General features: G+C 32.7%; 1 non-coding gene across 1 annotated transcript; it reads left to right on the top strand.

The window, feature by feature from the left end:
* Positions 1 to 1,033: 1,033 nt before the first annotated feature.
* Positions 1,034 to 1,105, top strand: Trnag-ucc. The gene has a single exon. It is a non-coding gene; the product is annotated as a tRNA-Gly (tRNA).
* The last annotated feature ends 10,134 nt before the right edge of the window (positions 1,106 to 11,239 follow it).

Below are 11,239 nucleotides of genomic sequence, written 5' to 3'. Positions count from 1 at the left end.
ATGAAAAAGTTTGCGCTCTGCGCTGTAAATCATTTGGAATATCTTCATCCCAAATTTCGATAATTCTTTTATATTCATCACTGGTTAATGATGAGGAGCTGGTTTTAAGGGATCGCTTTGTAATTTTCTTCGAGCAGCTCTAGCGGCCACAAATTCTACGACAGAAAATGGATTAAACTTGATTTCATATTTTTCGTAAAACATTTATTGTAACTGTTTCACTGTTTTCGCATTGCTTTAATTACACTTTCTAATTTCCCCAATTTTTCCTCTTCATATTGAAGGCATAATCGCTAATATTTTAACAACAGTTTTCAAGACTCATCAAATCCGAGGTTTATAGGTCTTGACTTTTTACCTTGTACCTCAAACAACCAGTATTTGAATCGCAATTTTTCTGAGACACAGATAGGTATAATATTACGCAGGTCAACCGCCTACCGCGAAAAGTGCAACGTTTTTATCTTGAAAGGTTGTGTTGCGAAGTCTAATGAAAGTTTGGTGTAGAAAACTAACCTTGGTAAGATATTTTCACTTGTATTAAAAACATTTGTCAATATTGACCGTAAATGTTTATCTGATTTCTTCAAGGATACGATACCTATTCTTCCAAGATTAATTACATCGTGATCATTTAGTGATATTAATTTCAACAGTAACTAATAGTTTGTCATTATTTTTGTTTAGCGCTTCTGCTATTGATTTAATAAATGTATTTTGCGACTACATGAGTTTTAATATATTCAGCGCAAGTTATATACTGGATTGGACACAGAGAACGCAAAAAGGACGTTTACCAATTTTTGATTTAATTTTTGTTATTGTTGAAAAACGTAAACAATTCCAGTTCACGAATCGTCAACAGGGTGAGACATTTGCCTTGGCTTTTAGTCACGGTTAATCCAGTATATATGTATAATAATATACAAAGTTTTAACTTAAATATCATAAACTATCCGTAAGAAATATAACGTGAAAGTATTCCAATAGAAATATTCAATTGACTATCCTATAAAGACATTGGTTGGTATGTGCGATGGTGGTGTAATGGTCAGCATAGTTGCCTTCCAAGCAGTTGATCCGGGTTCGATTCCCGGCCATCGCATAACTTTTTTTTATTTTGTGTTTAACTTGTTTTTTTACTGAATCATATTTTCTTGTCAGTTAATTTTCAGAATTAACAGACAATTTTATAGAATTCATCAGTTTTATTTCTTTCGGTATTTCTCTCTGTAACTGTTATTTTAATTAAACAACAATACATTTTATTAAACCAATAAACCAATAAAAAATTAAATATTGTTTAATTTATTTTATTTTTGGATGACACCTAAAGATTTGTATGATCAGCATAGTTTGTCGCAAAATTGTTCGGTTTTGTTATTATATCTGCTAAATCGTTCGTAAATATAATAAAGAGAACTGGACATTTCACATGTCCTTGAGGTACTCCTCTATATTTCAGATTTAACATGTACAGCATTTATTACTACATTTATATGTTTGAATAAATTAGAAAAAAAAACAAACATGATTGTTAGAAAACTAATACATAATAATGCTTTATTTTTTGTGTAAAACAATTATTATTTATACACAAAATGCAGAGCGATCTAGTATAGCTACTAGCCGCCCGATTTAACGAAAATAATTCAAAAGTCATAAATAAACTTCTTCTGTTTATAAATTTTGATCCAATCAATATTTTTTGACGCTCGAGGGCTAGTTTTGTAGGTCTTTTGAAGACGAAAAAAGTACTTTACTGTTTTCTCGTGGAAATGAACGGAAAAAAGTTATAAGCGAAAAACGTGAATTTACGTAAAACTTATACAATTAACCACCCTGTAAACAATCTTCCNAATGGTCAGCATAGTTGCCTTCCAAGCAGTTGATCCGGGTTCGATTCCCGGCCATCGCATAACTTTTTTTTATTTTGTGTTTAACTTGTTTTTTTACTGAATCATATTTTCTTGTCAGTTAATTTTCAGAATTAACAGACAATTTTATAGAATTCATCAGTTTTATTTCTTTCGGTATTTCTCTCTGTAACTGTTATTTTAATTAAACAACAATACATTTTATTAAACCAATAAACCAATACAAAATTAAATATTGTTTAATTTATTTTATTTTTGGATGACACCAAAAGATTTGTATGATCAGCATAGTTTGTCGCAAAATTGTTCGGTTTTGTTATTATATCTGCTAAATCGTTCGTAAATATAATAAAGAGAACTGGACATTTCACATGTCCTTGAGGTACTCCTCTATATTTCAGATTTAACATGTACAGCATTTATTACTACATTTATATGTTTGAATAAATTAGAAAAAAAAACAAACATGATTGTTAGAAAATTAATACATAATAATGCTTTATTTTTTGTGTAAAACAATTATTATTTATACAGAAAATGCAGAGAGATCTAGCAGAGCTACTTGTTCTAGCCGCCCGATTTAACGAAAATACTTACATAGTATACACAAAAGTACATTATCAACTCAAGGAAAACATGAATAATAATACACTCTCACATCTAAGCTAAATATTATAAAAACTGTTATATTCTCTGACCGATAACATGTAATCTTATAAATTAATGTTGCCAAATGGACAATAAATTTCTCCACCAATTTTTACCACAAAGATAGATCAAAAAGTGGCGTCACATGATCAAACTCTCCAGTATTATAACAAAATTTACGACATGAATTTTGTACTTTCTGTAGAGTGTTTTTCTTTCATTGTAAGTGCTGGCTAATACAAAATGTCGCAGTAAGCTAAAGATGAGAGAATAATGTGTGTAAGTTTAAGTTTAATTTCAACAGAAAGCAATTTTTGTGCATGTAGAGCATTTTTAGCTTATAGTAATACTTTTGCAACAAATGTAACACATGCATTTCATACCTAAGATTAACATCAACATATATGTTCCTAGATTTTTAACAGATGTAGAAGGAATTAGGTGGTCAACTCCATTGATATTGATTTTAAAATTATTTTTATTATCCACTTCTTCATTGCCAAATATTATCAACTGGGATTTCTTTTTATTAACTAAGGCGTGACATTCCGAAACTTCAACAATTTTTTTTAGATCTTTGTCGATATTATTTGCCACCACAACCATATTAGCTAAGGAAAAAGAATAATAGATTTGCATATCATCTGCATACTAGTGAGAATTAAAAAACGAGAATTTAAAAAAATCAACAAATTATAAAGGTACAACGTAATGGTCCCAGAATACTTCCTTGAGGTACACCTCTATTCAGTGTAATATAATCTGAAAATGAATTACCAAAAGTAACTCTTTGTTTGCGAAAATTTAAGTAATACAGTATCATCTAGTCCAAAGTATTTTAGCTTCAAAAAAAGAATCCTGTGATCTAATGTGTCAATAGCCTTACTAATCCAATAGTAGGTACTAAGCAGGTATTTAATTTATTGTCTAAAGCTCTAATTATATCATCTGTAACATGTAACAAAACCTTTGAGGTACTGTGTAATGAACGAAAACCCCATTGCGTAGCATTTAGAATCTTATTGTTGTAAAAATATTGGCTAAGTTGTTTATACACAATCCTCTCCAATACTTTGGATATAGCAGGCAAAATACTGATTGGTCGAAACTGATTTATTAGAGTGGGATTATTTACTTTTGGTATAGGTACAATATTACAATATTTGCATTTTTCCAAAGTGATGGAAACTTAGCTGATAGAAGACAGTTGTTCATATTACGGTATGAGTAATACAGGGTGTTTGTTGTTGGTTGTTGTTGTTTTTATTGTTTATTTTTGTGTTTAAATTCTATTNTAATATAATCTGAAAATGAATTACTAAAAGAAAGTCTTTGTTTGCGAAAATTTAGGTGACACGTTATGATCTAATCGAAAGTATTTTAGCTTCAAAAAAAGAATCCTGTGATCTAATGTGTCAATAGCCTTATTAATCCAATAGTACTAAGCAGGTATTTAATTTATTGTCTAAAGCTCTAATTATATCATCTGTAACATGTAACAAAACCTTTGAGGTACTGTGTAATGAACGAAAACCCGATTGAGTAGCATTTAGAATCTTATTGTTGTAAAAATATTGGCTAAGTTGTTTATACACAATCCTCTCCAATACTTTGGATATAGCAGGCAAAATATTGATTGGTCGAAATTAATTTATTTGAGTGGGATTATTTACTTTTGGTATAGGTATAATATTTGCATGTTTCCGAAGTGATGGAAACTTAGCTGATAGAAGACAATTGTTTATATTACGATATGAGTAATACAGGGTGTTTGGAAAAGTTGGTACTAAATTTAAGGAGGTGAAAGTAGAGCCAAAAATAGTAAAAAAAGTTACTATAAACATTGGTCCTCCGGAGCACCGTTACTGAGATCTGGTCCTCCAAAGGATTTGGATATTTTTTAATATAACTTTCTTTCTGACTAAGATAATGGAATGAAAATTGTAGGTAATAATCATACCATAACTATCTTAAGTTTCATCAAAATCGGTTATAAATAAGGATAGTTTTCTAACTACCCTTAATAGAAATTTTTCGAATTTTTTTTATTCCTTTGAATTATCAAGCAAATAATATTATTTTTTAATGAATTTGACTTTTTTGAAGAAAATTTGTCCCTACTTTTTTTTCGAATTCTGCGTAGTTTAGTCAGAAGTAATAATGTATAGCTCAGAACAGTAACCTTTTTTTATCATTTTCACGTAGTAGGTATAATAATAATATTCATAATCAAACCTTCATAATTCAAAGGAATAAAATAATTCGAAAAATTTCTGTGAAGGGTAGTTAGAAAACTATCCTTATTTATAACCGATTTTGATGAAACTTATGATAGTTAAAGACCCTTATGGTATGATTATTACCTACAATTTTCATTCCATTATTTAAATCAGAAAGAAAGTTATTTTAAAAAATATTCAAATGATAAGACTCCTCTGGAGGGCCATATCTCAGTGCTCCGGAGGACCAATGTTTATAGGAACTTTTTTTTTACTACTTTTGGCTCTACCTCCTTAAATTTTGTACCGACTTTTCCAAACACCCTGTATAACCAGTAAGAATGGGTGTAATTAATAAAATCATTTTGAGACTTAGTGATCTGTGCCAATAGCACTTGATTTAATTTGCTACAATATCTTTCCGACATATTCTTCTATTACTGTTGCATCTCTCTCTCTCTAAACCAAATTTTCACATTAAATCGTTCCGCTTCAGCACAATAAACTAGTTTATTTTTGGCGTTTCACGTTTCGTATTAAACTATTAGCAGCCGATGAAGAACCCGGAACGTGAATATGACATCTTAATTAATTAAGGCATATTTCATTCTTGATGTTGACGGAGTAAAACGCCCTCCACGCCGCGGTTTCCACTTCAGATTAAAGACGACTTCGGCTTCATCAATGTCTGCGCAAGTACGTTGTGTAGTAAGGGAGATAATTTGCAACTGTTGGAGATGACAGCCACTAGCCTTATTTTTTAATATGCACGGATAAGGAGGCGCTGCATTGCCGCAATTGTTCGTCTTAACGCGCAGAAACAAGGCTAATATAGTACAACATTTTTCATTTAGTTCATTAGTAAGTTGGTTTTATTATTTCTTGGTAAATTATGAAAATAAAATTAGAATACTCTTTTGTTTTTGATTATGAAATAATAAAATCCTTGCTTATAAATAAGGCGCGACATTTCAGTTTGAAAGCAGGGGCGTCCGCGGGTGGATTACCTAGTACGTTTATAAAAATAATTTTATAATATTGTGGAATGTAAGTAGAAACATTATTTGACAGTCTGTTAATGAATAATAATTTTATATGGAGCATATACCTGTTATTGTATTATCGTAATTTTTCACGTTTACTTTTAATTTAATCGTTTTTATGTACCAATAGAACCTTAATATATTTTTATCGAAAACACTCATTTTATTTTGGATCTAATATTTTCCACGTTTAAACTTAATTAAATTGTTTCTAAACTTCACTAGAAATTCACAGGCGCAATTTGAACATTCCCGTTACGTTTTGATCAAACCTCGTATGCTCTATGTTTAAGTCTAGTAGTCTCAATTATGTATCCATTTTCTTCTTCTCTATCTTTTATAAACTGCTACTGAAGTTTATTACAAAAATGCTGTTCTGAGCCAGATATACCTACCTGCAATTTGCAATGACATGAGTTCTTAGACCTCTTTTATGCACGCGTTTTTCTCCTCTCAACGCGGAGTAGACAAATACGCCGCGTTTCAAGATACCCTGAACAGAGTTACTACGTTTATGCATTTTACGCTCGTTTATTTGCTCTCGCGTTCTCAATTCCGTCGCGATGGCTTTACAGAACGCTTGGCGACACGCGTTCCGAAAAATCACGAAAGTATATCGGCGTTTTTATGCAAAGCGCTCTTTGTCGCAAGTCCAGTGGCTCTGTCTGTCAAGGATAGTTTTAGCACATTTTGTTTTAGTTTTAATTTAGCTGTGATCAAGCGGGACATGGATGCAATGGACGCAATTGAATTATATTTCTATTAATTGGATGTACTGCCCATCGCCTCTTAAATTTTCTATTACATATTTTTTATAGCACAAATACGATATAAACGGATCCATTTTCATGTACTTCACTGACTACTGTGTGGCATGAAACTGGCGACAACTGATAGAGTACGCGTGCATAAAATAGACCAGAAATATGCCGCGTTTTTCTCAATTTCGCGTTGAGAGGAGAAAAACGCGTGCATAAAGGAGGTCTTAAGGTATGTGTGTTTATAGACCAGTTATTCTACGGGAAAAAGAACGATGAAGAAATTGATAGCAGCAATCTGGCGACGGAATCTTGTTAAGGGGGGATAGTTAATGAAAAATACATAAATTATAGTCTGTTTGAAAATGAAAGAGAGTAATAAAACCCCGAGATAAGAACCGGCCATGGGCGTGGTAATATTTCGTTTCAGGTAATTATCGGGTAACACTAATGCTAACAAAAATGACAGGGATTGGAAAATCGACTATCTACAGACTTTTAAAGGAAACAAAAAATGAACAAGATACTGTAAATCCCCCAAAATCATCTACAGGGAGGTCAAAAGTCGTTATAGATGATTTCTTCAAAAATGTCATTCGCAGAAAAGTACACTCATTTTATTTTAAAAAAGAAATACCAACGCTAAACAAAATTTTAAGTGAACTTTCAGAGGACAACGATTTGCCAAAAATCAGTAGAAGCAAATTATGGGCCGTCTTACGAGAGTTGAATTTTTGCTGGGAAAAGCAGAACAGGAAGTCAGTTCTTATCGATAAAGATGAAATTATTTGTTGGCGAAGATCCTACTTAAGATCAATTAGAAAATTCCGTGACGAAGGGAGGAATATTTATTATCTAGACGAAACTTGGGTCAACGAGGGATATACTGTAACAAAAGTATGGCAAGATAAAAATGTAAAAAGTTTTCGACAAGCATTTTTGGATGGACTTTCAACAGGGTTCAAGGCACCTTCAGGTAAAGGGCGAAGATTAATAGTGACACATATAGGTAGTGCCAGTGGTTTTGTAGATGGCGGTTTACTTTTATTTGAATCTAAAAATACAGGTGACTATCACGAAGACATGAACGCAGATGTTTTCGAAGAGTATTTTACACAGATGTTGGATCTTATTCCTCCGGGGTCTGTAATTGTCATGGATAATGCCAGTTACCATTCACGGCAGACCGAGCGGACGCCTACGACTGCTTGGAGGAAAGCCGATATAATTCAATGGTTATCCGGAAAAAACATTTCTTTTGAAACAAATATGGTGAAAAAGGAACTTTTGACACTTGTCAATCTTAATAAAGATCAGAAAAAATATGTTATCGATGAAATGGCAACAAATCGCCAAATAACGGTACTACGGTTACCACCTTATCACTGTGAACTTAACCCAATCGAATTAGTCTGGGCGCAGGTAAAAGGAGATGTAGCGCGAAATAATACGACGTTTAAATTAAGTGACGTGAAAATTTTGTTAAAAAATTCCTTGGAACGAGTAACTGCAGATAACTGGCAAAGATGTATACATCATGTACAAAAAGAAGAGGAGAAAATGTGGGAACTCGATAATTTAATTGACGTTACTGTGGAACCTATCGTTATCAATCTAGGAGACGAAGATAATTCATCAGAATATTCAGAGGATGAATTTTAATATACCTACTTTTTTATTTTCTTTATTGTACATTTATACAACACTACATTTACTCACCATAATTTGAATTTTCAAAATACATATATTTTTGTGTGGAATAAAAGTCTATTCATTAAATTTAAATAAATATTTTGATAATAATATTGAATAATTTTATTTGAATTACTAAAAACCCTCTTAACCCGGTTATGATGCTTAAAGTAGCCTCATGTTTTGAAATGCTGTTTTTATATTGTTTACTTATAAGAGAAATGGACCGAGAAATTGAAGCGGCATAGACAAAGACGGATTGTCGGGGATTAAATTTTAGCTACCTGCTACAATTTAGTACAGTCCGATCGCACAAAGTTTTGTTAAAAGTACACCTCATCTATACAATACCCTCATTTTTAGTAGATTAAAATTCGCCTGTGACCATTATTGCAAAAGCTATTAACAATTAAAAACACTGCAAAAATGCATGTTCTTTGCAATTATCTCGATAAATAATACACCGATTACAATGCATAAAAAATGAAATTATAGTTTTTTTTAATACCTGCAACTTTCATTTGAAGATTTTTTCTCTATCTTGCCTCTGAAAAATTATATTTGAGAAAAACCTCATTTTGACTACTTTGACTATTCGGAGTGGGGGCAAAATTGGCTGTACTAATTTATGTATTTTTCATTAACTATCCCCCTTCTTCAAGACCCCGTCGTCAAATTGCTGCTATCAATTTTTTCACGTTTTTCCGTAGAATGACTGGACTATTACTGGGTATTGCCGTTTTGCCTTCAAACTATATTTGGCCTACTCAGTATCCCTTGTAGTCTGAATTCAAAATTAAGCTCCTCAATTATGTGAGACCCATGAAACATCCATAAATCTAGTAGTTTATTTACATGTTTTCGTAGGCATATTTTACGTCCCGCGTCAGAACTTTCGGCCGAACGACACGAGACCGTCCGGTCCACAGATTATCCAATCAATCTCGTAGATGACCGAGATTTACTGTAACGGGGTGCCCGCGGCGGTTGATCGAACATAAAAGGAACCCCTCGGAAAATCGCGGGATATGCGCTGATGGAGGCGGCGCGAAATATAATTTCACTGATGTATTTCTCAAAGTTGTTTTTGTTTATTTAAGAGTTATGTTTTTTTAGGAGAGGAGAGCCGGGCTTTTTATATTCGGGATTTTATGGATTTTTGCATTTTATATGGGCGCTACGTTCGCTCCGTGATTCCTAGATACATGAATTAGTCATTTTACGGAATTGCCGGCGGCAGTAAATTCAATATCAGATGGGAGAGGACAAAGACGGCCGTGTTGATATATTTGTTACGGGGGACGCGATTTTTTATTTCGCGTGCATGGTCGTCTGACAGATTCGGGCCCTTATTACTTCCGTTGATAAAATATCACTGACTGGAGGAGTAGAGGATGGGTCCGGGAAAAGTTGACACTTTTAATCTTTAGTTTAATCCTGTTAATCACGGTCTAATTAGTGAGATTTACTTAAAATACCTATACGCATTTTGGACTATATCAATGTCCGATATGTCAAAATATATTACAACTAAATCTAAATCCTTACGTAATTGGAAAAAAGGCAGAAATGCCTGAAAGAGGTCTAACAATTACAAGATGTCTTATTTTCTTAATAAAAAAACATCATTTCGTTTTTTAATATTATCTCGCCTATTATTAGAGATGGACCCAACAAACCCTATATGACTATGCTCGACAAGGAACGTTCTATCCAAATATGTAAAAATATACAGGGTGTTCCATTTAAATTAACAAAGTTAACATCCGCGGCCATTTTGTTTGAACTTCATTTGTTTTTCTACTATCATTTTCGAAAACTTCATAAAAAATCGTGCAACTTTTGTATTTCACATTTTTTTATAACTCTTAAAACAAAAAAGTTAAAGGGGGGTCAAAATATAGTGAATCACCCTGTACATTAAAAAAAAAGAATCATCAAAGTAAACTAAAGCCTTAAAAACTTAAAATAAATAAATCATGAGCTGGTAGAGAAACCACTTTAACCGCTCAGTTATTTGTCGAGAAACGAATTGAACGCATGAACGAAACGAACTCCAGTCAAGAACTTAAGACGCGCGTGATTTTTAAATTTCTCGATTTCTCGATTTCTCGACACTTTTTTCTCGTTTCGACTAAGGCAGATTTCCCGAGAATTCTCGCTTCGAGAAGTCTCGACCAGAAACCCTAATCCACATTGATATTAAATACACAGTTTGAACTATTAAAATTAAATAAACCACAGAAACTGCCACTACCCCCATTCTTGGATTAATTCTCAAAGCAGTCCAACACGTTTTCATTAATAGTCATATTATTTTCAGATGTTGTGAAACCAGAAATGACAACGGTGCTTGGTTTATCATTACCACTATCAACTTTCAGTATTCTTTTCACAATATTTTCTTTATTCAAAAGTGAGTCTTCAATGTAGCTTTCCGCCACAGTGCTCGATCTCCATCCTCCGTGTCTTTTTAAAACAAGTGAGGTCACCACAGCCGTCAACTAAAAGGGTAGCAGACATTCGTCGTAATGCGTGTCCACTGTACTCTTTCCAGTTGTCCAGCTTAAAAAACTGTTGCCACTTCTTGAAAGATGGCACTGATTTTATGAATACCGACCACCATTCGATGACACTTTCCACTAACATATCTGGGATATAATCGACATTCTACCAATCCGGGTGGATGTAAAGCAACATATTTTCGATAAAAACTTAATAATTGTCTCCCAGCACAGTAAAACAACCTGGTCTCTTGGTTTTGGTATTGGGAATTTTTACAATTAAGGCGGATTTCGCATCTACAACATTATTTATCAATTGTTAAATTGGCTAATTGCATGCGTCTGCAATCCCCAATATTAGGACGACCTATAAAGAAGCTTTTTAAAAATTTTGTTCTTTTATTTTCAAGTGTTTGTTTATCTTCATCATCAAATATAAATTATCAGGTTCACTATTCAAAAAGCAATCAACTTGCTTTTCACATTGTATAATGATAT

Source organism: Anoplophora glabripennis, unplaced genomic scaffold, assembly GCF_000390285.2.
Source record: "Anoplophora glabripennis isolate ALB-LARVAE unplaced genomic scaffold, Agla_2.0 scaffold21, whole genome shotgun sequence".
Lineage (NCBI taxonomy): Eukaryota > Metazoa > Arthropoda > Insecta > Coleoptera > Cerambycidae > Anoplophora > Anoplophora glabripennis.
This window is presented reverse-complemented; position numbering and strand designations above follow the sequence as displayed.